Source organism: Salvelinus alpinus, chromosome 1 (genome assembly GCF_045679555.1).
Source record: "Salvelinus alpinus chromosome 1, SLU_Salpinus.1, whole genome shotgun sequence".
Taxonomy (NCBI): domain Eukaryota; kingdom Metazoa; phylum Chordata; class Actinopteri; order Salmoniformes; family Salmonidae; genus Salvelinus; species Salvelinus alpinus.
In genome coordinates this window covers 8,813,373-8,837,878 of record NC_092086.1, presented here as the reverse complement: position 1 = coordinate 8,837,878, position 24,506 = coordinate 8,813,373, and the positions used below count along the sequence as shown (strand labels likewise).

Here is a 24,506-nt window from a genome sequence, read left to right as displayed (position 1 = left end):
CTCTGTCCTTTAGAATAGATTATTGTTCAAAGATACTTACTTTATTTGTTAGTTCTCTCCATATAGTGTTTTCTGCTCTGTCCTCAAAATGGATCCTTTCCAAAAGAACAACTTTACTTTCTGTTCCCCATTTTTGTAGTGACGTCTTGGTCGACCCCCAATTTCCCCTTTTGTCTAACAGCCGCCATGCCGGTTCAGCCACTAGGGCCTATTTCTCCCATCATTTCATGTAACCATTTTAAGTTTGTTTGTTTGTTTATGCATTTCTGTGAATTACTTAGTTAGTAATAAATAAATGATTTAAGACAATTGATGTATGGATAACTCATAGTGAAGACTGGGTTCGTGCAGATAACCAACAATTTACGACGTTTGGAATGAGACTAACGTGAGGTAAAGTTAATAAATCATTAATCAGAAGACTATTGATCAGATTTGAAAATATCTGAAAGGTTATATTGGGAAATTATAACTTTGTAATCTGACTACCTTCCCTGGTGCCCTCGAATTCCTAGTTAATTAGTTACGTTATTAATCAGTTGATCGCGTAATAACTAATTACAGGAATCTTTGATGTAAACTATAAGTCTTCAATTTAATCATAGCAAAGACACGACAACTGTTAGCACTATTTAGGGTATTTTGAAGGGGCTGATACAGTGTTACCACTATTTAGGGTGTTTTGAAGGGGCTGATACAGTGTTACCACTATTTAGGGTGTTTTGAAGGGGCTGATACAGTGTTACCACTATTTAGGGTGTTTAGAAGGGGCTGATACAGTGTTACCACTATTTAGGGTGTTTTGAAGGGGCTGATACAGTGTTACCACTATTTGGTCTGATCAGGGCTCCTGTTACCATTTGTAACAGGGAACAACTTATTATAGCTTATTATATTGTCAACTGACCTTCAAATAGGCTACGCAATACAGGACTATATGTGATAATAAGCACATCTTCATAGAGGAGTTTATTATAGACCTCTAATAGACTAGGTGGAGATATAGATTATAATACATATAGACCTCTAATAGACTAGGTGGAGATATAGATTATAATACATATAGACCTCTAATAGACTAGGTGGAGATATAGATTATAATACATATAGAACTCTAATAGACTAGGTGGAGATATAGATTATAATACATATAGACCTCTAATAGACTAGGTGGAGATATAGATTATAATACATATAGACCTCTAATAGACTAGGTGGAGATATAGATTATAATACATATAGGTCTATAATAGACTAGGTGGAGATATAGATTATAATACATATAGACCTCTAATAGACTAGGTGGAGATATAGATTATAATACATATAGACCTCTAATAGACTAGGTGGAGATATAGATTATAATACATATAGACCTCTAATAGACTAGGTGGAGATATAGATTATAACACATATAGACCTCTAATAGACTAGGTGGAGATATAGATTATAACACATATAGACCTCTAATAGACTAGGTGGAGATATAGATTATAACACATATAGACCTCTAATAGACTAGGTGGAGATATAGATTATAATACATATAGACCTCTAATAGACTAGGTGGAGATATAGATTATAATACATATAGGTCTATAATAGACTAGGTGGAGATATAGATTATAATACATATAGGTCTATAATAGACTAGGTGGAGATATAGATTATAATACATATAGACCTCTAATAGACTAGGTGGAGATATATATTATAATACATATATTGACATGCTGCTTGGGTTCTGAAGACTACTACTGTATCATATTGACATGCTGGCTACTACTGTATCATATTGACATGCTGCTTGGGTTCTGTAGGCTACTACTGTATCATATTGACATGCTGTTTGGGTTCTGTAGGCTACTACTGTATCATATTGACATGCTGCTTGGGTTCTGTAGACTACTACTGTATCATATTGACATGCTGCTTGGATTCTGTAGGCTACTACTGTATCATATTGACATGCTGCTTGGATTCCGTAGGCTACTACTGTATCATATTGACATGCTGTTTGGGTTCTGTAGGCTACTACTGTATCATATTGACATGCTGCTTGGGTTCTGTAGACTACTACTGTATCATATTGACATGCTGTTTGGGTGCTGTAGGCTACTACTGTATCATATTGACATGCTGCTTGGGTTCTGTAGACTACTAGTGTATCATATTGACATGCTGCTTGGGTTCTGTAGGCTACCTCTGTATCATATTGACATGCTGCTTGGGTTCTGGAGGCTACTACTGTATCATATTGACATGCTGCTTGGGTTCTGTAGGCTACTACTGTATCATATTGACATGCTGTTTGGGTTCTGTAGGCTACTACTGTATCATATTGACATGCTGTTTGGGTTCTGTAGGCTACTACTGTATCATATTGACATGCTGTTTGGGTTCTGTAGGCTACTACTGTATCATATTGACATGCTGCTTGGGTTCTGTAGGCTACTACTGTATCATATTGACATGCTGTTTGGGTTCTGTAGGCTACTACTGTATCATATTGGCATGCTGTTTGGGTTCTGTAGGCTACTACTGTATCATATTTACATGCTGTTTGGGTTCTGTAGGCTACTACTGTATCATATTGACATGCTGTTTGGGTTCTGTAGGCTACTACTGTATCATATTGACATGCTGCTTGGGTTCTGTAGGCTACTACTGTATCATATTGACATGCTGTTTGGGTTCTGTAGGCTACTACTGTATCATATTGACATGCTGTTTGGGTTCTGTAGGCTACTACTGTATCATATTGACATGCTGCTTGGGTTCTGTAGGCTACTACTGTATCATATTGACATGCTGCTTGGGTTCTGTAGACTACTACTGTATCATATTGACATGCTGCTTGGGTTCTGTAGGCTACTACTGTATCATATTACATTTACATTTAAGTCATTTAGCAGACGCTCTTATCCAGAGCGACTTACAAATTGGTGCATTCACCTTATGACATCCAGTGGAACAGCCACTTTACAATAGTGCATCTAAATCGTTTAAGGATTAAGGATTAAGGATTACTTTATCCTATCCTAGGTATTCCTTAAAGAGGTGGGGTTTCAGGTGTCTCCGGAAGGTGGTGATTGACTCCGCTGTCCTGGCGTCGTGAGGGAGTTTGTTCCACCATTGGGGGGCCAGAGCAGCGAACAGTTTTGACTGGGCTGAGCGGGAACTGTACTTCCTCAGTGGTAGGGAGGCGAGCAGGCCAGAGGTGGATGAACGCAGTGCCCTTGTTTGGGTGTAGGGCCTGATCAGAGCCTGGAGGTACTGAGGTGCCGTTCCCCTCACAGCTCCGTAGGCAAGCACCATGGTCTTGTAGCGGATGCGAGCTTCAACTGGAAGCCAGTGGAGAGAGCGGAGGAGCGGGGTGACGTGAGAGAACTTGGGAAGGTTGAACACCAGACGGGCTGCGGCGTTCTGGATGAGTTGTAGGGGTTTAATGGCACAGGCAGGGAGCCCAGCCAACAGCGAGTTGCAGTAATCCAGACGGGAGATGACAAGTGCCTGGATTAGGACCTGCGCCGCTTCCTGTGTGAGGCAGGGTCGTACTCTGCGGATGTTGTAGAGCATGAACCTACAGGAACGGGCCACCGCCTTGATGTTAGTTGAGAACGACAGGGTGTTGTCCAGGATCACGCCAAGGTTCTTAGCGCTCTGGGAGGAGGACACAATGGAGTTGTCAACCGTGATGGCGAGATCATGGAACGGGCAGTCCTTCCCCGGGAGGAAGAGCAGCTCCGTCTTGCCGAGGTTCAGCTTGAGGTGGTGATCCGTCATCCACACTGATATGTCTGCCAGACATGCAGAGATGCGATTCGCCACCTGGTCATCAGAAGGGGGAAAGGAGAAGATTAGTTGTGTGTCGTCTGCATAGCAATGATAGGAGAGACCATGTGAGGTTATGACAGAGCCAAGTGACTTGGTGTATAGCGAGAATAGGAGAGGGCCTAGAACAGAGCCCTGGGGGACACCAGTGGTGAGAGCACGTGGTGAGGAGACAGATTCTCGCCACGCCACCTGGTAGGAGCGACCTGTCAGGTAGGACGCAATCCAAGCGTGGGCCGCGCCGGAGATGCCCAACTCGGAGAGGGTGGAGAGGAGGATCTGATGGTTCACAGTATCGAAGGCAGCCGATAGGTCTAGAAGGATGAGAGCAGAGGAGAGAGAGTTAGCTTTAGCAGTGCGGAGCGCCTCCGTGATACAGAGAAGAGCAGTCTCAGTTGAATGACTAGTCTTGAAACCTGACTGATTTGGATCAAGAAGGTCATTCTGAGAGAGATAGCGGGAGAGCTGGCCAAGGACGGCACGTTCAAGAGTTTTGGAGAAAAAAGAAAGAAGGGATACTGGTCTGTAGTTGTTGACATCGGAGGGATCGAGTGTAGGTTTTTTCAGAAGGGGTGCAACTCTCGCTCTCTTGAAGACGGAAGGGACGTAGCCAGCGGTCAGGGATGAGTTGATGAGCGAGGTGAGGTAAGGGAGAAGGTCTCCGGAAATGGTCTGGAGAAGAGAGGAGGGGATAGGGTCAAGCGGGCAGGTTGTTGGGCGGCCGGCCGTCACAAGACGCGAGATTTCATCTGGAGAGAGAGGGGAGAAAGAGGTCAGAGCACAGGGTAGGGCAGTGTGAGCAGAACCAGCGGTGTCGTTTGACTTAGCAAACGAGGATCGGATGTCGTCGACCTTCTTTTCGAAATGGTTGACGAAGTCATCCGCAGAGAGGGAGGAGGGGGGGGGGGGGGGAGGAGGATTCAGGAGGGAGGAGAAGGTGGCAAAGAGCTTCCTAGGGTTAGAGGCAGATGCTTGGAATTTAGAGTGGTAGAAAGTGGCTTTAGCAGCAGAGACAGAAGAGGAAAATGTAGAGAGGAGGGAGTGAAAGGATGCCAGGTCCGCAGGGAGGCGAGTTTTCCTCCATTTCCGCTCGGCTGCCCGGAGCCCTGTTCTGTGAGCTCGCAATGAGTCGTCGAGCCACGGAGCGGGAGGGGAGGACCGAGCCGGCCTGGAGGATAGGGGACAGAGAGAGTCAAAGGATGCAGAAAGGGAGGAGAGGAGGGTTGAGGAGGCAGAATCAGGAGATAGGTTGGAGAAGGTTTGAGCAGAGGGAAGAGATGATAGGATGGAAGAGGAGAGAGTAGCGGGGGAGAGAGAGCGAAGGTTGGGACGGCGCGATACCATCCGAGTAGGGGCAGTGTGGGAAGTGTTGGATGAGAGCGAGAGGGAAAAGGATACAAGGTAGTGGTCGGAGACTTGGAGGGGAGTTGCAATGAGGTAGTGGAAGAACAGCATCTAGTAAAGATGAGGTCGAGCGTATTGCCTGCCTTGTGAGTAGGGGGGGAAGGTGAGAGGGTGAGGTCAAAAGAGGAGAGGAGTGGAAAGAAGGAGGCAGAGAGGAATGAGTCAAAGGTAGACGTGGGGAGGTTAAAGTCGCCCAGAACTGTGAGAGGTGAGCCGTCCTCAGGAAAGGAGCTTATCAAGGCATCAAGCTCATTGATGAACTCTCCGAGGGAACCTGGAGGGCGATAAATGATAAGGATGTTAAGCTTGAAAGGGCTGGTAACTGTGACAGCATGGAATTCAAAGGAGGCGATAGACAGATGGGTAAGGGGAGAAAGAGAGAATGACCACTTGGGAGAGATGAGGATCCCGGTGCCACCACCCCGCTGACCAGAAGCTCTCGGGGTGTGCGAGAACACTTGGGCGGACGAAGAGAGAGCAGTAGGAGTAGCAGTGTTATCTGTGGTGATCCATGTTTCCGTCAGTGCCAAGAAGTCGAGGGACTGGAGGGAGGCATAGGCTGAGATGAACTCTGCCTTGTTGGCCGCAGATCGGCAGTTCCAGAGGCTACCGGAGACCTGGAACTCCACGTGGGTCGTGCGCGCTGGGACCACCAGATTAGGGTGGCCGCGGCCACGCGGTGTGGAGCGTTTGTATGGTCTGTGCAGAGAGGAGAGAACAGGGATAGACAGACACATAGTTGACAGGCTACAGAAGAGGCTACGCTAATGCAAAGGAGATTGGAATGACAAGTGGACTACACGTCTCGAATGTTCAGAAAGTTAAGCTTACGTAGCAAGAATCTTATTGACTAAAATGATTAAAATTATACAGTACTGCTGAAGTAGGCTAGCTGGCAGTGGCTGCGTTGTTGACTTTGTAGGCTAGCTGGCAGTGGCTGCGTTGTTGACACTACACTAATCAAGTCGTTCCGTTGAATGTAATAGTTTCTACAGTGCTGCTATTCGGGGGCTAGCTGGCTAGCTAGCAGTGTTGATTACGTTACGTTGCGTTAAAAGAACGACAATAGCTGGCTAGCTAACCTAGAAAATCGATCAAACAAATCAAACCGTTGTACTGTAATGAAATGAAATGAAAATGTGATACTACCTGTGGAGCGAAGCGGAATGCGACCGGGTTGTTGAGTGCGGAAATTCTATTCGGTAGACGTTGGCTAGCTGTTGGCTAGCTAGCAGTGTCTCCTACGTTAAGGACGACAAATAGCTGGCTAGCTAACCTCGGTAAAAGCAACATTCGCAGAGTACGACCCTGCCTCACGCAGGAAGCTAGCTAGCAGTGTTGATTACGTTACGTTGCGTTAAGAGAATGACAATAGCTGGCTAGCTAACCTAGAAAATCGCTCTAGACTACACAATTATCTTTGATACAAAGACGGCTATGTAGCTAGCTATGTAGCTAGCTACGATCAAACAAATCAAACCGTTGTACTGTAATGAAATGAAATGAAAATGTGATACTACCTGTGGAGCGAAGGTGCTGCTTGGGTTCTGTAGACTACCACTGTTAGAGCCGATTTGGACATATTTGTATAAAAGACTGAACATACTGAGCTCCATGTACATTTGTGTAAATATATTAAATATTAATGTATATGATGAAATATTAGGTACGTACCTTTATGATTTATATTTACCTGATTGAGATATATTCATTTGTTGTTAGTGTAACTCAGTTTTTGGCCCCCCCCTCTTGCCCATTCATTGTACTGTGTTAATTGTGTTTGTATAAAGGCAGGAAGTTGGGCCTTCGTGGTAGGGAGTCCTTGCTAGACACGGGAGCGGTATAGTTTTTTGACCAGACAGACAGACAGACAGACATACATACATACATACATACATACATACATACATACATACATACATACATACATACTATGTATTTGCATTTCAAGTAATCTCTGCTTTAAGTTGATTGGATAATACTTTTTTGTTAGATAAGAAGAATAAACATGTTTTGTTGCACCATATCCCTGGATCTCATTGAATGTTTGGCCGTTTGGAAACGCTGAGTGTGGATTGAATGCGTCCAAAACAACCCCGCTTCAGGCTTGGGCAGTGGCTATGGTAAAGAGGAAAGGAAGCCACTACATTCAAGTCAAAAAACTCCGTGAAGGATTACTATCGGAAGGAAATTCTGTAAACAGTTGTGTAAAACTCAGCAGATACACCATCAGTCCCAGGAGACCTCCAACAGAAAAGGGACTAACTGTTCTGTAATCAGTTGTGTAAAACTCAGCAGATATACCATCAGTCCCAGGAAACCTCCAACAGAAAAGGGACTAACTGTTCTGTAATCAGTTGTGTAAAACTCAGCAGATATACCATCAGTCCCAGGAAACCTCCAACAGAAAAGGGACTAACTGTTCTGTAAACAGTTGTGTAAAACTCAGCAGATATACCATCAGTCCCAGGAGACCTCCAACAGAAAAGGGACTAACTGTTCTGTAATCAGTTGTGTAAAACTCAGCAGATATACCATCAGTCCCAGGAAACCTCCAACAGAAAAGGGACTAACTGTTCTGTAATCAGTTGTGTAAAACTCAGCAGATATACCATCAGTCCCAGGAGACCTCCAACAGAAAAGGGACTAACTGTTCTGTAATCAGTTGTGTAAAACTCAGCAGATATACCATCAGTCCCAGGAAACCTCCAACAGAAAAGGGACTAACTGTTCTGTAAACAGTTGTGTAAAACTCAGCAGATATACCATCAGTCCCAGGAGACCTCCAACAGAAAAGGGACTAACTGTTCTGTAATCAGTTGTGTAAAACTCAGCAGATATACCATCAGTCCCAGGAGACCTCCAACAGAAAAGGGACTAACTGTTCTGTAAACAGTTGTGTAAAACTCAGCAGATATACCATCAGTCCCAGGAGACCTCCAACAGAAAAGGGACTAACTGTTCTGTAATCAGTTGAATAAAACTCAGCAGATATACCATCAGTCCCAGGAAACCTCCAACAGAAAAGGGACTAACTGTTCTGTAATCAGTTGTGTAAAACTCAGCAGATATACCATCAGTCCCAGGAGACCTCCAACAGAAAAGGGACTAACTGTTCTGTAATCAGTTGTGTAAAACTCAGCAGATATACCATCAGTCCCAGGAAACCTCCAACAGAAAAGGGACTAACTGTTCTGTAAACAGTTGTGTAAAACTCAGCAGATATACCATCAGTCCCAGGAGACCTCCAACAGAAAAGGGACTACCTGTTCTGTAAACAGTTCTGTAAAACTCAGCAGATATACCATCAGACACAGGAGACTTATTATTTTTAAGGTGTTCAATAGAATAAATGATGTGTTCAGCTATAATAGGGTCATCACACTGTTCCCTGTCAGCCTCACCAACTGATTTCACATCCCCCAGACAATCAAAACAAAGAGTTGAGGACACCTCACAATACTGTAGAAGATGAGGACACCTCACAATACTGTAGAAGATGAGGACACCTCACAATACTGTAGAAGATGAGGACACCTCACAATACTGTAGAAGATGAGGCCACCTCACAATACTGTAGAAGATGAGGACACCTCACACTACTGTAGAAGATGAGGACACCTCACACTACTGTAGAATATGAGGACACATCACAATACTGTAGAAGATGAGGACACCTCACAATACTGTAGAAGATGAGGACACCTCACAATACTGTAGAAGATGAGGACACCTCACAATACTGTAGAAGATGAGGACACCTCACAATACTGTAGAAGATGAGGACACCTCACAATACTGTAGAAGATGAGGACACCTCACAATACTGTAGAAGATGAGGACACCTCACAATACTGTAGAAGATGAGGACACCTCGCAATACTGTAGAAGATGAGGACACCTCACAATACTGTAGAAGATGAGGACACCTCACAATACTGTAGAAGATGAGGACACCTCACAATACTGTAGAAGATGAGGACACCTCACAATACTGTAGAAGATGAGGACACCTCGCAATACTGTTGAAGATGAGGACACCTCACAATACTGTAGAAGATGAGGACACCTCACGATACTGTAGAAGGTGAGGACACCTCACAATACTGTAGAAGATGAGGACACACCTCACAATACTGTAGAAGATGAGGACACCTCACAATACTGTAGAAGATGAGGACACCTCACAATACTGTAGAAGATGAGGACACCTCACAATACTGTAGAAGATGAGGACACCTCACAATACTGTAGAAGATGAGGCCACCTCACAATACTGTAGAAGATGAGGACACCTCGCAATACTGTAGAAGATGAGGACACCTCACAATACTGTAGAAGATGAGGACACCTCACAATACTGTAGAAGATGAGGACACCTCACAATACTGTAGAAGATGAGGACACCTCACAATACTGTAGAAGATGAGGACACCTCACAATACTGTAGAAGATGAGGCCACCTCACAATACTGTAGAAGATGAGGACACCTCACAATATGGTAGAAGATGAGGACACCTCACAATACTGTAGAAGATGAGGACACACCTCACAATACTGTAGAAGATGAGGACACCTCACAATACTGTAGAAGATGAGGACACCTCACAATACTGTAGAAGTTGTAACTAAAGATGTAGATTAATGTGGGATCAGTGATGAGACCAGTCATATTTAATTGCTGAATTGTATTATATTTAGAGTGGTATTTTTCTGACCTGAAAAAAAAAACAGGATTGATTTAGTTCATCCTCCTCCATTTCTACCTACATCTGACAAAGGTTTTGTCTGCTTTCAGTTTATACATATCATCCAACTGGTGTTGTAGATCAAACAGAATGCTTTCAGTCTATACATATCATCCAACTGGTGTTGTAGATCAAACAGAATGCTTTCAGTCTCTACATATCATCCAACTGGTGTTGTAGATCAAACAGAATGCTTTCAGTCTATACATATCATCCAACTGGTGTTGTAGATCAAACAGAATGCTTTCAGTCTATACATATCATCCAACTGGTGTTGTAGATCAAACAGAATGCTTTCAGTCTATACATATCATCCACCTGGTGTTGTAGATCAAACAGAATTCTTTCAGTCTATACATATCATCCACCTGGTGTTGTAGATCAAACAGAATGCTTTCAGTCTATACATATCATCCACCTGGTGTTGTAGACCAAACAGAATGCTTTCAGTCTATACATATCATCCAACTGGTGTTGTAGATCAAACAGAATGCTTTCAGTCTATACATATCATCCAACTGGTGTTGTAGATCAAACAGAATGCTTTCAGTCTATACATATCATCCAACTGGTGTTGTAGATCAAACAGAATGCTTTCAGTCTATACATATCATCCAACTGGTGTTGTAGATCAAACAGAATGCTTTCAGTCTATACATATCATCCAACTGGTGTTGTAGACCAAACAGAATGCTTTCAGTCTATACATATCATCCACCTGGTGTTGTAGATCAAACAGAATGCTTTCAGTCTATACATATCATCCAACTGGTGTTGTAGATCAAACAGAATGCTTTCAGTCTATACATATCATCCAACTGGTGTTGTAGATCAAACAGAATGCTTTCAGTCTATACATATCATCCACCTGGTGTTGTAGATCAAACAGAATGCTTTCAGTCTATACATATCATCCACCTGGTGTTGTAGATCAAACAGAATGCTTTCAGTCTATACATATCATCCACCTGGTGTTGTAGATCAAACAGAATGCTTTCAGTCTATACATATCATCCACCTGGTGTTGTAGATCAAACAGAATGCTTTCAGTCTATACATATCATCCACCTGGTGTTGTAGATCAAACAGAATGCTTTCAGTCTATACATATCATCCAACTGGTGTTGTAGATCAAACAGAATGCTTTCAGTCTATACATATCATCCACCTGGTGTTGTAGATCAAACAGAATGCTTTCAGTCTATACATATCATCCACCTGGTGTTGTAGATCAAACAGAATGCTTTCAGTCTATACATATCATCCAACTGGTGTTGTAGATCAAACAGAATGCTTTCAGTCTATACATATCATCCAACTGGTGTTGTAGATCAAACAGAATGCTTTCAGTCTATACATATCATCCACCTGGTGTTGTAGATCAAACAGAACAGATGTATCCTCCTCTGAAAGACTTTCAACAGGCTTTTGAACAAGACAGGTGATCTTTGTAATTACACTTTCTTCTTCAGCTCTCCTGGTCTTGGCAACAAAACTCCATGTTTTCTGGCATATTTTCCAACCTTAAAAAGCTCCCAGTTATTACTGTATGAATTGTTATTTATAGCGTTGTTCCAGAAGTGTGTAATTACATTGTTTATCTCCATCTGGACCAACTCATGTTTTAATATAGAGCTATTAAGCTTCCAATAGGATGCTCTGCCAGGGCCATTATCAGAGATAAACAGTGTAATGTCAATATAAACAGCTCTATGATCAGTAAGGGCCATTATCAGAGATAAACAGTGTAATGTCAATATAAACAGCTCTATGATCAGTAAGGGCCATTATCAGAGATAAACAGTGTAATGTCAATATAAACAGCTCTATGATCAGAAAGGGGAGTAGCCAGGATGTTATCAGAAATAGCCTGTTTATCAAAACATTTAGACAACAACCAAAGATCTGTGGTGATTGTCTGGAGTGGGTCTTATTACTCCAAGTGGAAGACTAGTCATTAGGAAACTTTACTCTCGAAATATCTATCATATCAAACCTTTCCATAAACTGCCTCAAAGAAATAGAATCCCCACCTACTATATGTAAAGCATTAGGGAACTTGGTTAGCCAATGGAGAATAAACTGCCTCAAACTAATATTCATAGAAGTGAACTGTCCTGGAGGCCAACTACCAATTAAATGATTCTGAGAAATATTAAAATCCCCACCTACTATAATCAAATCAAATCAAATCCAATTTTATGTGTCACATACACATGGTTAGCAGATGTTAATGCGAGTGTAGTGAAATGCTTGTGCTTCTAGTTCCGACAATGCAGTAATAACCAACGAGTAATCTAACCTAACAATTCCACAACTACTACCTTATACACACAAGTGTAAAGGGATAAAGAATATGTACATAAAGATATATGAATGAGTGATGGTAGAGAAGGCAAGATGCAGTAGATGGTATAGAGTACAGTATATACATATGAGATGAGTAATGTAGGGTATATAAACATAAAGTGGCATAGTTTAAAGTGGCTAGTGATACATGTATTACATAAAGATGGCAAGATGCAGTAGATGATATAGAGTACAGTATATACATATACATATGAGATGAGTTATGTAGGGTATGTAAACATTATATTAAGTGGCATTGTTTAAAGTGGCTAGTGATACATTTTTACATAAATTTCCATCAATTCCCATTATTAAAGTGGCTGGAGTTGAGTCAGTATATTGGCAGCGGCCACTAAATGTTAGTGGTGGCTGTTTAACTTCTTATGGCTGAAGGGGCAGTATTGAGTAGCTTGGATGAAAGGTGCACATATTAAACGGCCTGCTCCTCATTCCCAGTTGCTAATATATGCATATTATTATTCATATTGGATAGAAAACACTCTGAAGTTTCGAAAACTGTTTGAATTATGTCTGTGAGTATAACAGAACTCACATGGCAGGCAAAAACCTGAGAAGTTCCACTTCCTGTTTGTATTTTTTCTGGGGGTGCCAATTTTCAACCAAGCTCTCATTGAAATCACAGAGAGATATTGATGAGTTTTCACTTCCTACGGCTTCCACTAGATGTCAACAGTCAATAGAACTTTGTCTGATGAATCTAATGTGAAGGGGGGCCGAAGGAGACAGGAATGAGTAATCACTTGCACGGGCTGATCACGTATTCACCATGCGCCTTCACATGAGGAGGACCTCCGTTCCACCGGTCTTCTGAAGTCAATTTAATTTTCCGGTTCGAACGTTATTCAAGATGTATCGTAATACTTAATACCCATCCCGAATCCGGGAGCATCCTCATCAAAAAAGCTGACTAGCATAGCCTAGCCTAACGGGACAGGGATATCACATAATATAATTTTCATGAAATCACAAGTCCAATACAGCAAATGAAAGATAAACATCTTGTGAATCCAGCCATCATTTCCAATTTTTAAAATGTTTTACAGCGAAAACACAATATGTGTTTATATTAGCTAACCACAATAGCCAAACACACAACGGCATATTTTCACCATGTTTCCACCGCATAGGTAGCCTTCACAAAACCCACAAATAGAGATAAAATTAATCACTAACCTTGAACAACTTCATCAGATGACAGTCTTATAACATCATGTTATACAATACATTTATGTTTTGTTCAAAAATGTGCATATTTATAGCTGCAAATCGTGGTTATACATTGTGAATATGTAGCAACAATTCACCAAAATCTCCGGAGATATTTTGGACAGTCACCTAATCTAATCAAAGAACTCATCATAAACTTTACTAAAAAAGACATGTTTTACAGCAAATGAAAGATACACTGGTTCTTAATGCAACCGCTGTGTTAGATTTTTAAAAATAACTTTACTACAACATACAGCATGCATTATTGTGAGACAGCGCTCACCTATACTCCGCGGTGTTGGAGTCAACATATTACACAGAAATACGAAATAACATCATAAATTGTGTCTTACTTTTGCTGAGCTTCCATCAGAATGTTGTGCAAGGAGTCCTATTTCCAGAATAAATCGTTGTTTGGTTTTAGAATGTCCATTTCTTCTGTCGAATTAGCAACGTTGGCTAGCATTGTGGCGCGAACATGCCCATCATCTCTTGGCGCAAAGAACGGAAATTTCCAAAAGTCCCAATAAACATTGAATAAACTGATCAAACTCGGTTGAAAAATCCTACTTTATGATGTTTTTCTCATATGTATCAAATAAAATCAGAGCCGGAGCCGGAGCAATTCGCCGTGTATACCGAACGCTTTTCAGAAGACAATGTCGAGGTCCCCCGCGCACCGTCGAAAAAAAACAAAATACCGGACCTGTCACTCCAAAAGCTCTTATTCGGCCTCACATCAAGCTAGACACCCCATTCAACCTTCTACTGCCTGTTGACATCTAGTGGAAGGCGTATGAATTGCATACATATCGATAAATAAAAGCCAGTTGAATAGGCAGGCCCTGAAACAGAGCCTCGTTTTCAGATTTTTCACTTCCTGTATGGAAGTTTGCTGCCAAATGAGTTCTGTTTTACTCACAGATATAATTCAAACAGTTTTAGAAACTTCAGAGTGTTTTCTATCCAATAGTAATAATAATATGCATATTGTATGATCTAGAACAGAGTACGAGGCCGTTTAATTTGGGCACGATTTTTTCCAAAGTGAAAACAGTACCCCCCTATTCACAAGAAGTTAACTTCTTATGGCTGCAATCCCGGTAACGGGATCGATATGACAAAAACAAAAAAAAGTGCAGGGCGCCAAATTCAAAATACAGAAATCTCATAATTAAAATTCCTCAGACATTCATGTGTCTTATATCCTTTTAAAGGTAATCTTGTTGTTAATCCCACCAAAGTGTCCGATTTCAAATAAGCTTTTCAGCGAAAGCGCTACAAACGATTATGTTAGGTCACCACAAAACCACAATAAGCACAGCCATTTTTTCCAGCGAAAGATAGCTTTCACAATAACCAGAAAGAGATAAAATGAATCACTAACCTTTGATTATTTTCATCAGATGACACTCATAGGACTTCCTGTTACACAATACATGCATGTTTTGTTTGATTAAGTTCATATTTATATAAAAAAGTTTACATTGACGTGTTAGAGTCACTAGTTGCAAAAACATCAAGTGACTTTGCATAGCCACATCATTTCAACAGAAATACTCATCATAAATGTAGATGATAATACAAGTTATACACATGGAATTATAGATATACCTCTCCTTAATGCAACCGCTGTGTCAGATTTAAAAAAAACTTTACGGAAAAATAAACCATGCAATAATCTGAGACGGAGCTCAGAACAATAGCGAAATTAGCCGCCATGTTGGACTCAACAGAAACCAGAAAATACATGATAAATGTTTCCTTACCTTTGATGAATTCATCAGAATGCAGTCCTAGGAATCCCAGGTCCACAATAAATGTTTGATTTGTTCGTTAATGTCCGTTATTTATGTCAAATTAGCTACTTTGGTTCGCGCCTTCGGTAAACAAATCCAAAGTCAGAAAGCGCATCCACTACAACGTGACGAAATGTCCAAAAGTTCCGTAACTTGTAGAAACATGTCAAACGATGTACTGAATCAATCTTTAGAATGTTGTTAACAGTCTGATGGCCTTGAGATAGAAGCTGTTTTTCAGTCTCTCGGTCCCTGCTTTGATGCACCTGTACTGACCTCGCCTTCTGGATGATAGCGGGGTGAACAGACAGTGGCTCGGGTGGTTGTTGTCCTTGATGATCTTTATGGCCTTCCTGTGACATCGGGTGGTGTAGGTGTCCTGGAGGGCAGGTAGTTTGCCCCCGGTGATGCGTTGTGCAGACCTCACTACCCTCTGGAGAGCCTTACGGTTGTGGGCGGAGAAGTTGCCGTACCAGGCGGTGATACATCCCGACAGGATGCTCTCGATTGTGCATCTGTAGAAGTTTGTGAGTGCTTTTGGTGACAAGCCGAATTTCTTCAGCCTCCTGAGGTTGACAACACTGTCTGTGTGGGTGGACCTGTTCAGTTTGTCTGTGATGTGTACGCTGAGGATCTTAAAACTTTCTACCCTCTCCACTACTGTCCCGTCGATGTGGATAGGGGGGTGCTCCCTCTGCTGTTTCCTGAAGTCCACAATAATCTCCTTTGTTTTGTTGACGTTGAGTGTGAGGTTATTTTCCTGACACCACACTCTGAGGGCCCTCACCTCCTCCCTGTAGGCCGTCTCGTCGTTGTTGGTAATCAAGCCTACCACTGTAGTGTTGTCTGCAAACTTGATGATTGAGTTGGAGGCGTGCATCGCCATGCAGTCATGGGTGAACAGGGAGTACAGGAGAGGGCTCAGAACGCACCCTTGTGGGGCCCCAGTGTTGAGGATCAGCGGGGTGGAGATGTTGTTACCTACCCTCACCACCTGGGGGCGGCCCGTCAGGAAGTCCAGTACCCAGTTGCACAGGGCGGGGTCGAGACCCAGAGTCTCGAGCTTGATGACGAGTTTGGAGGGTACTATGGTGTTAAATGCTGAGCTGTAGTGGATGAACAGCATTCTCACATAGGTATTCCTCTTGTCCAGATGGGTTAGGGCAGTGTGCAGTGTGGTTGCGATTGCGTCGTCTGTGGACCTATTGGGTCGGTAAGCAAATTGGAGTGGGTCTAGGGTGTCAGGTAGGGTGGAGGTGATATGGTCCTTGACTAGTCTCTCAAAGCACTTCATGATGACGGAGGTGAGTGCTACGGGACGGTAGTCGTTTAGCTCAGTTACCTTAGCTTTCTTGGGAACAGGAACAATGGTGGGTCTCTTGAAGCATGTGGAGACAGCAGACTGGGATAGGGATTGATTGAATATGTCCGTAAACACACCAGCCAGCTGGTCTGCGCATACTCTGAGGACGCGGCTGGGGATGCCGCCTGGGCTTGCAGCCTTGCGAGGGTTAACACGTTGAAATGTTTTACTCACGTCGGCTGCAGTGAAGGAGAGCCCGCAGGTTTTGGTAGCGGGCCGTGTCGTTGGCACTGTATTGTCCTCAAAGCAAGCAAAGAAGTTGTTTAGTCTGTCTGGGAGCAAGACATCCTGGTCTGCGACGGGGCTGGTTTTCTTTTTGTAATCCGTGATTGACTGTAGACCCTGCCACATACCTCTCGTGTCTGAGCCATTGAATTGCGACTCTTCTTTGTCTCTATACTGATGCTTAGCCTGTTTGATTGCCTTGCGGAGGGAATAGCTACACTGCTTGTATTCGGTCATGTTTCCGGTCACCTTGCCCTGATTAAAAGCAGTGGTTCATGCTTTCAGTTTCGCGCGAATGCTCCCATCAATCCACGGTTTCTGGTTTGGGAATGTTTTAATATACGTTGTGGGTACATCATCGCCAATGCACTTGCTAATAAACCCGCTCACCGAATCAGCGTATACATCAATGTTATTGTTCGCCGCAATGCGGAACATAACTGACAACTGCTAACTCAACGGCTAGGAGGTATCACATCTGGAGTGAATAAGAGTTCAAAGTTCATACCAAGTTGCCATGCTATATGCTCATGCTATATTCTGGCAGGAAGTTACATTGTCGTTAAGGGCTTTACATAGGAAGGCAAAGAAGGACGTGTTTCATAGTTTATAACCAATGTCTCTTCACGTGGGCGGGCCACTGAGTTGAGCCTAGTTCACTATTGAAAACCCAAATCTCTCATTTGGAAGCTAAAATTACATTTAATCTTTTCACAAATAGTTTCATATTTAAACATTTAAATTGCACAACAATTCCATTTGAATCTGATAACTATAATGTGTAGACTTTCCAGGATACAGTTTTTGTCATCCTATCATTAATAAGAATGTCTCAGATGACAACCGAACTAACATCATATTCATTAAGTACCAACGCATATTTTCAACTGGTTGGATTACAGAAATATGGTTCCTTTCCCCACCTTTTGATGTTCCCAGACTCTATATGTTTAACAAAGGATTTTCAGAGTCCCTCTATAGAGTCAAGAGAGAGGGAAGGGAGAAAGGTATTAATGGGGGGGTCATAAACCTACCCACAGGCCAACGTCATGACAATGGTATATTGAAGGTGTCCAGACACACTAAGGCTGAGTCAGTACATTGGCTGCTGGAGGAACCTCTGGTGTTTGGAGTATAATGAAGGTGTCCAGACACCTTGGGGCAAGACTGGACTGTACAACTGAATCTGTTCCACATTTCTCCAAGATTCTGGTGAAGGGCAAAATCATCACCGTCAGGAAGTTAATGGACGTGGCTGGGCCCACATTAATGGAAGGAGGACGGGTGGCTGAACATTGGGGGTTGAGGCCAGAAAGGATTGTTGGACAACTGCTGGGAAGTTGCAGGAAGGCTCTGTCAGGAGAAGAGGGGATTATGCTCAAGAGTTACTACAAAAAGACAAGAAGAAGACGCCCCATTTTCCAGACTAAGGATTCCACCCAATATCCCAGAGTCAAACAGAAAGGCTTTAGTAGTGGATGTGAGAGGGTTGGAAGAGGTGGGTTTGGATGAGGTGAATGGGGAGGAGTTATATAGAGGGTTGGAAGAGGTGGGTTTGGATGAGGTGAATGGGGAGGAGTTATATAGGGGGGGTGTCAAGGTTTTAAATAAAGATACATTTAAAAATAGAAAAGACACTCCTTGGAGGGTAAAACTGGGCCTTGATGACAAGGTAAAGCCAGCATGGAGAACACTGTACAAGCCACCGTTACTAAAGGGGACTGGTGATATGTAATGGAGGGTGATGATGACAAGGTAACCACCGTTACTAAAGGGTACTGGTGATATGTAATGGAGGGTGATGATGACAAGGTAAAGACAGCATGGAGAGCACTGTACAAGCCACCATTACTAAAGGGGACTGGTGATATGTAATGGAGGGTGATGATGACAAGGTAAAGCCAGCATGGAGAGCACTGTACAAGCCACCGTTACTAAAGGGGACTGGTGATATGTAATGGAGGGTGATGATGACAAGGTAACCACCGTTACTAAAGGGGACTGGTGATATGTAATGGAGGGTGTTGATGACAAGGTAAAGCCAGCATGGAGAGCACTGTACAAGCCACCGTTACTAAAGGGGACTGGTGATATGTAATGGAGGGTGATACATGGCATCATTGCAGTTAATGCTTTTGTTTCTGTTATTAACTCAGATGTTGGAGATGGACGTCCTTTATGTAATATAAGAGAAACAATGTTTCACTGTTTTATGGAGTGTGAGAGGATAAAGTGTCACGTTCCTGACCTTGTTTTCCTTTTGTATTGTTGTGTTTAGTGGGTGGTGGGCAGTCTGTGTTTGTTCTATGTTAAGTGTCAGGTTTAATTGACCTTGTATGGCTCTCAATCAGAGGCAGGTGTTTTCGTTTTCCTCTGATTGAGAGACATACATAGGGAGGTTGTTTCACATTGTTTGTGGTGGGTGGTTGTCTCTGTGTCTGTGTTTATTGCACCACACGGTACTGTCTCGTCTCTCGTTCGTTCTTTCCTGTTCATGAGTGCATTGTTTTTTATGTTCACCAGTTCAGGTCTGTTTAACGTCGTTTGTTGTTTTGTAGTTTATGCAAGTATAAGTTTTTGTGTTCGTCTTCATCAGCAAATAAATCTATATGTATTCACAACCCGCTGCACCTTGGTTTAATCCCTGCTCCTCCTCTTCGGATGAAGAGGAGGAGGAGAGTCGTTACAAAAAGACTCTCTTTGAAATACTAGAGTCTTTGTTTAGAGCTGTAGGGGATATTTTCAATAACACTGTTTTATTTTGGGGTTTCAATATAGTAAGATACAGAAAATACAATGTCAAATATTACATTTTATTATGGGTCAAGATGATAAACAGAGGATCCATCTAAAACAGTATAAAACAAGATGATAAACAGAGGATCCATCTAAAACAGTATAAAACAAGATGATAAACAGAGGATCCATCTAAAACAGTATAAAACAAGATGATAAACAGAGGATACATCTAAAACAGTATAAACCAAGATGATAAACAGAGGATCCATCTAAAACAGTATAAAACAAGATGATAAACAGAGGATCCATCTAAAACAGTATAAAACAAGATGATAAACAGAGGATCCATCTAAAACAGTATAAAACAAGATGATAAACAGAGGATCCATCTAAAACAGTATAAAACAAGATGATAAACAGAGGATCCATCTAAAACAGTATAAAACAAGTGCAGTATGTTCTGAGAATGTTACTTTAACGTCAACTCATAACGTCACACTATAACTTCATGGGAGTCTTGTGGAAAGACTGCATGTTGTTTTGGGTGGATTGAGTGACGTCTTCATCAACATTTGCAGAATATTCCTGTAATATTTTCACCTCTTGTCAGACGCCAACAGTCTAGTCGGCTGCAGATATTCACAAGGAGTTCAAGTAGTTTATTTGCCATTTGCAGGTATTAAAAGTAATACATACATTGTAATTCCTTGTTGGAGCTCTCTCACATATAGGACAGTACATACCAGAGGAGGCTGCTGAGGGGAGGACGGCTCATAATAATGTCTGGAACAGAGTGAATGAAATGGAACACATGGAAACCACGTGTTTGATACCATTCCACTTATTCCCCTCCAGACATTACAAGCCTGTCCTCCCCAATTAAGGTCCCACCAACCTCCTGTGGTACAAACACAAACAGTAAAATATATCATAAAATCACACTGTGTGTGTGTGTAAGTGTGTTTGTGTCAGTGTGTGTGTTTGTGTGTGTCACTGTGTGTATCAGTGTTTGTGTGTGTGTGTGTGTGTGTCCTTTATCTTCCTCAGTGGGAAAAGAGAGAAATTAAGAAGTCAATTTAAAGACGAACGTCGTCCTGAATAATTTCTGCTGTCTAATCTCTCTCTCTCCCTCTCGCTCTCTTTCCCTCTGTTCTGACTCTCTACCCTCCCGCTCTCTCTCTTTCCCTCTGTTCTGACTCTCTACCCTCCCTCCCTCTCTCTTTCCCTCTGTTCTGACTCTCTACCCTCCCTCTCTCTCTCTTTCCCTCTGTTCTGACTCTCTACCCTCCCTCTCTCTCTCTTTCCCTCTGTTCTGACTCTCTCCCCTCCCTCTCTCTCTCTTTCCCTCTGTTCTGACTCTCTACCCTCTCTCTCTCTCTCTCTTTAGCTCTGTTCTGACTCTCTACCCCCTCTCTCTCTCTCTCTCTCTCTCTCTCTTCCCTCTGTTCTGACTCTCTACCCTCTCTCTCTCTCTCTCTTTCCCTCTGTTCTGACTCTCTACCCTCTCTCTCTCTCTCTCTCTCTCTCTTTCCCTCTGTTCTAACTCTCTACCCTCCCTCTCTCTCTCTTTCCCTCTGTTCTGACTCTCTACCCTCCCCCTCGCTCTCTTTTCCTCTGTTCTGACTCTCTACCCTCCCTCTCTCTTTTTCCCTCTGTTCTGACTCTCTACCCTCCCTCTCTCTCTCTTTCCCTCTGTTCTGACTCTCTACCCTCCCACTCTCTCTCTTTCCCCCTGTTCTGACTCTCTACCCTCCCACTCTCTCTCTTTCCCTCTGTTCTAACTCTCTACCCTCCATCTCTCTCTCTTTCCCCCTGTTCTGACTCTCTACCCTCCCACTCTCTCTCTTTCCCTCTGTTCTAACTCTCTACCCTCCCTCTCTCTCTCTTTCCCTCTGTTCTGACTCTCTACCCTCCCTCTCTCTCTCTTTCCCTCTGTTCTGACTCTCTACCCTCCCTCTCTCCTTTTCCCTCTGTTCTGACTCTCTACCCTCCCTCTCTCTCTCTTTCCCTCTGTTCTCTCTCTCTCTCTCTCTCTCTCTCTCTCTTTCCCTCTGTTCTGACTCTCTACCCTCCCTCTCTCTCTCTTTCCCTCTGTTCTGACTCTCTCCCCTCCCCCTCTCTCTCTTTCCCTCTGTTCTGACTCTCTCCCCTCCCTCTCTCTCTCTTTCCCTCTGTTCTGACTCTCTACCCTCCCTCTCTCTCTCTTTCCCTCTGTTCTGACTCTCTACCGTCCCAATATCTCTCTTTCCCTCTGTTCTAACTCTCTACCCTCCATCTCTCTCTCTTTCCCTCTGTTCTGACTCTCTACCGTCCCACTCTCTCTCTTTCCCTCTGTTCTGACTCTCTACCCTCCCTCTCTCTCTCTTTCCCTCTGTTCTGACTCTCTACCCTCCCTCTCTCTCTCTTTCCCTCTGTTCTGACTCTCTACCCTCCCACTCTCTCTCTTTCCCCCTGTTCTGACTCTCTACCCTCCCACTCTCTCTCTTTCCCTCTGTTCTGACTCTCTACCCTCCCTCTCTCTCTCTTTCCCTCTGTTCTGACTCTCTACCCTCCCTCTCTCTCTCTTTCCCTCTGTTCTGACTCTCTACCCTCCCTCTCTCTTTTTCCCTCTGTTCTGACTCTCTACCCTCCCTCTCTCTCTCTTTCCCTCTGTTCTGACTCTCTACCCACCCTCTCTCTCTCTTTCCCTCTGTTCTGACTCTCTATCCTCCCTCTCTCCTTCTTTTCCTCTGTTCTGACTCTCTCCCCTCCCTCTCTCTCTCTTTCCCTCTGTTCTGACTCTCTACCCTCTCTCTCTCTCGCTCTCTCTCTCTCTCTCTCTCTCTTTCCCTCTGTTCTGACTCTCTACCCTCCCCCTCTCCCTCTTTCCCTCTGTTCTGACTCTCTCCCCTCCCTCTCTCTCTCTTTCCCTCTGTTCTGACTCTCTCCCCTCCCTCTCTCTCTCTTTCCCTCTGTTCTGACTCTCTACCCTCTCTCTCTCTCTTTCCCTCTGTTCTGACTCTCTACCCTCCCTCTCTCTCTCTTTCCCTCTGTTCTGACTCTCTCCCCTCCCTCTCTCTCTCTTTCCCTCTGTTCTGACTCTCTACCCTCTCTCTCTCTCTCTCTCTCTCTCTCTCTCTCTCTCTCTCTCTCTCTTTCCCTCTGTTCTGACTCTCTACCCTCCCTCTCTCTCTCTTTCCCTCTGTTCTGACTCTCTCCCCTCCCTCTCTCTCTCTCTCTTTCCCTCTGTTCTGACTCTCTCCCCTCCCTCTCTCTCTCTTTCCCTCTGTTCTGACTCTCTACCCTCTCTCTCTCTCTTTCCCTCTGTTCTGACTCTCTACCCTCCCTCTCTCTCTCTTTCCCCCTGTTCTGACTCTCTACCCTCCCACTCTCTCTCTTTCCCTCTGTTCTAACTCTCTACCCTCCATCTCTCTCTCTTTCCCTCTGTTCTGACTCTCTACCCTCTCTCTCTCTCTTTCCCTCTGTTCTAACTCTCTACCCTCCCTCTCTCTCTCTTTCCCTCTGTTCTGACTCTCTACCCTCCCTCTCTCTCTCTTCCCTCTGTTCTGACTCTCTACCCTCCCACTCTCTCTCTTTCCCCCTGTTCTGACTCTCTACCCTCCCACTCTCTCTCTTTCCCTCTGTTCTGACTCTCTACCCTCCCTCTCTCTCTCTTTCCCTCTGTTCTGACTCTCTACCCTCCCTCTCTCTCTCTTTCCCTCTGTTCTGACTCTCTACCCTCCCTCTCTCTTTTTCCCTCTGTTCTGACTCTCTACCCTCCCTCTCTCTCTCTTTCCCTCTGTTCTGACTCTCTACCCTCCCTCTCTCTCTCTTTCCCTCTGTTCTGACTCTCTATCCTCCCTCTCTCCTTCTTTTCCTCTGTTCTGACTCTCTCCCCTCCCTCTCTCTCTCTTTCCCTCTGTTCTGACTCTCTACCCTCTCTCTCTCTCTCTCTCTCTCTCTCTCTCTCTCTCTCTCTCTCTCTCTTTCCCTCTGTTCTGACTCTCTACCCTCTCTCTCTCTCTTTCCCTCTGTTCTGACTCTCTCCCCTCCCTCTCTCTCTCTTTCCCTCTGTTCTGACTCTCTACCCTCCCTCTCTCTCTCTTTCCCTCTGTTCTGACTCTCTACCCTCTCTCTCTCTCTCTCTTTCCCTCTGTTCTGACTCTCTACCCTCCCTCTCTCTCTCTCTTTCCCTCTGTTCTGACTCTCTCCCCTCCCTCTCTCTCTCTTTCCCTCTGTTCTGACTCTCTACCCTCCCTCTCTCTCTCTTTCCCTCTGTTCTGACTCTCTACCCTCCCTCTCTCTCTCTTTCCCCCTGTTCTGACTCTCTACCCTCCCACTCTCTCTCTTTCCCTCTGTTCTGACTCTCTACCCTCCCTCTCTCTCTCTTTCCCTCTGTTCTGACTCTCTACCCTCCCTCTCTCTCTCTCTTTCCCTCTGTTCTGACTCTCTCCCCTCCCTCTCTCTCTCTTTCCCCCTGTTCTGACTCTCTACCCTCCCACTCTCTCTCTTTCACTCTGTTCTAACTCTCTACCCTCCATCTCTCTCTCTTTCCCTCTGTTCTGACTCTCTACCCTCCCTCTCTCTCTCTCTTTCCCTCTGTTCTGACTCTCTACCCTCCCCCTCTCTCTCTCTTTCCCTCTGTTCTGACTCTCTACCCTCTCTCTCTCTTTCCCTCTGTTCTGACTCTCTACCCTCCCTCTCTCTCTTTCTCTCTGTTCTGACTCTCCACCCCTCTCTCTCTCTCTTTCCCTCTGTTCTGACTCTCTCCCCTCCCTCTCTCTCTCTTTCCCTCTGTTCTGACTCTACCCTCTCTCTCTCTTTCCATCTGTTCT

At 43.7% G+C, this 24,506-nt stretch overlaps 1 protein-coding gene and 1 long non-coding RNA gene across 3 annotated transcripts in view; one reads left to right on the top strand and one right to left on the bottom strand.

Moving 5' to 3' along the window:
• LOC139533561 (NLR family CARD domain-containing protein 3-like) overlaps window positions 1-216 on the bottom strand; it is a 298,305-nt gene extending 298,089 nt beyond the window's left edge. The window contains exon 1 of the mRNA XM_071332122.1: window positions 41-216. The gene's annotated coding sequence lies outside the window, so the exon portion shown is untranslated. The remainder of the gene's footprint in view (window positions 1-40) is intronic.
• Window positions 1-24,506, top strand: part of LOC139569930 (uncharacterized) — an 823,452-nt gene that overhangs the window by 552,243 nt on the left and 246,703 nt on the right. The window lies entirely within an intron of this gene.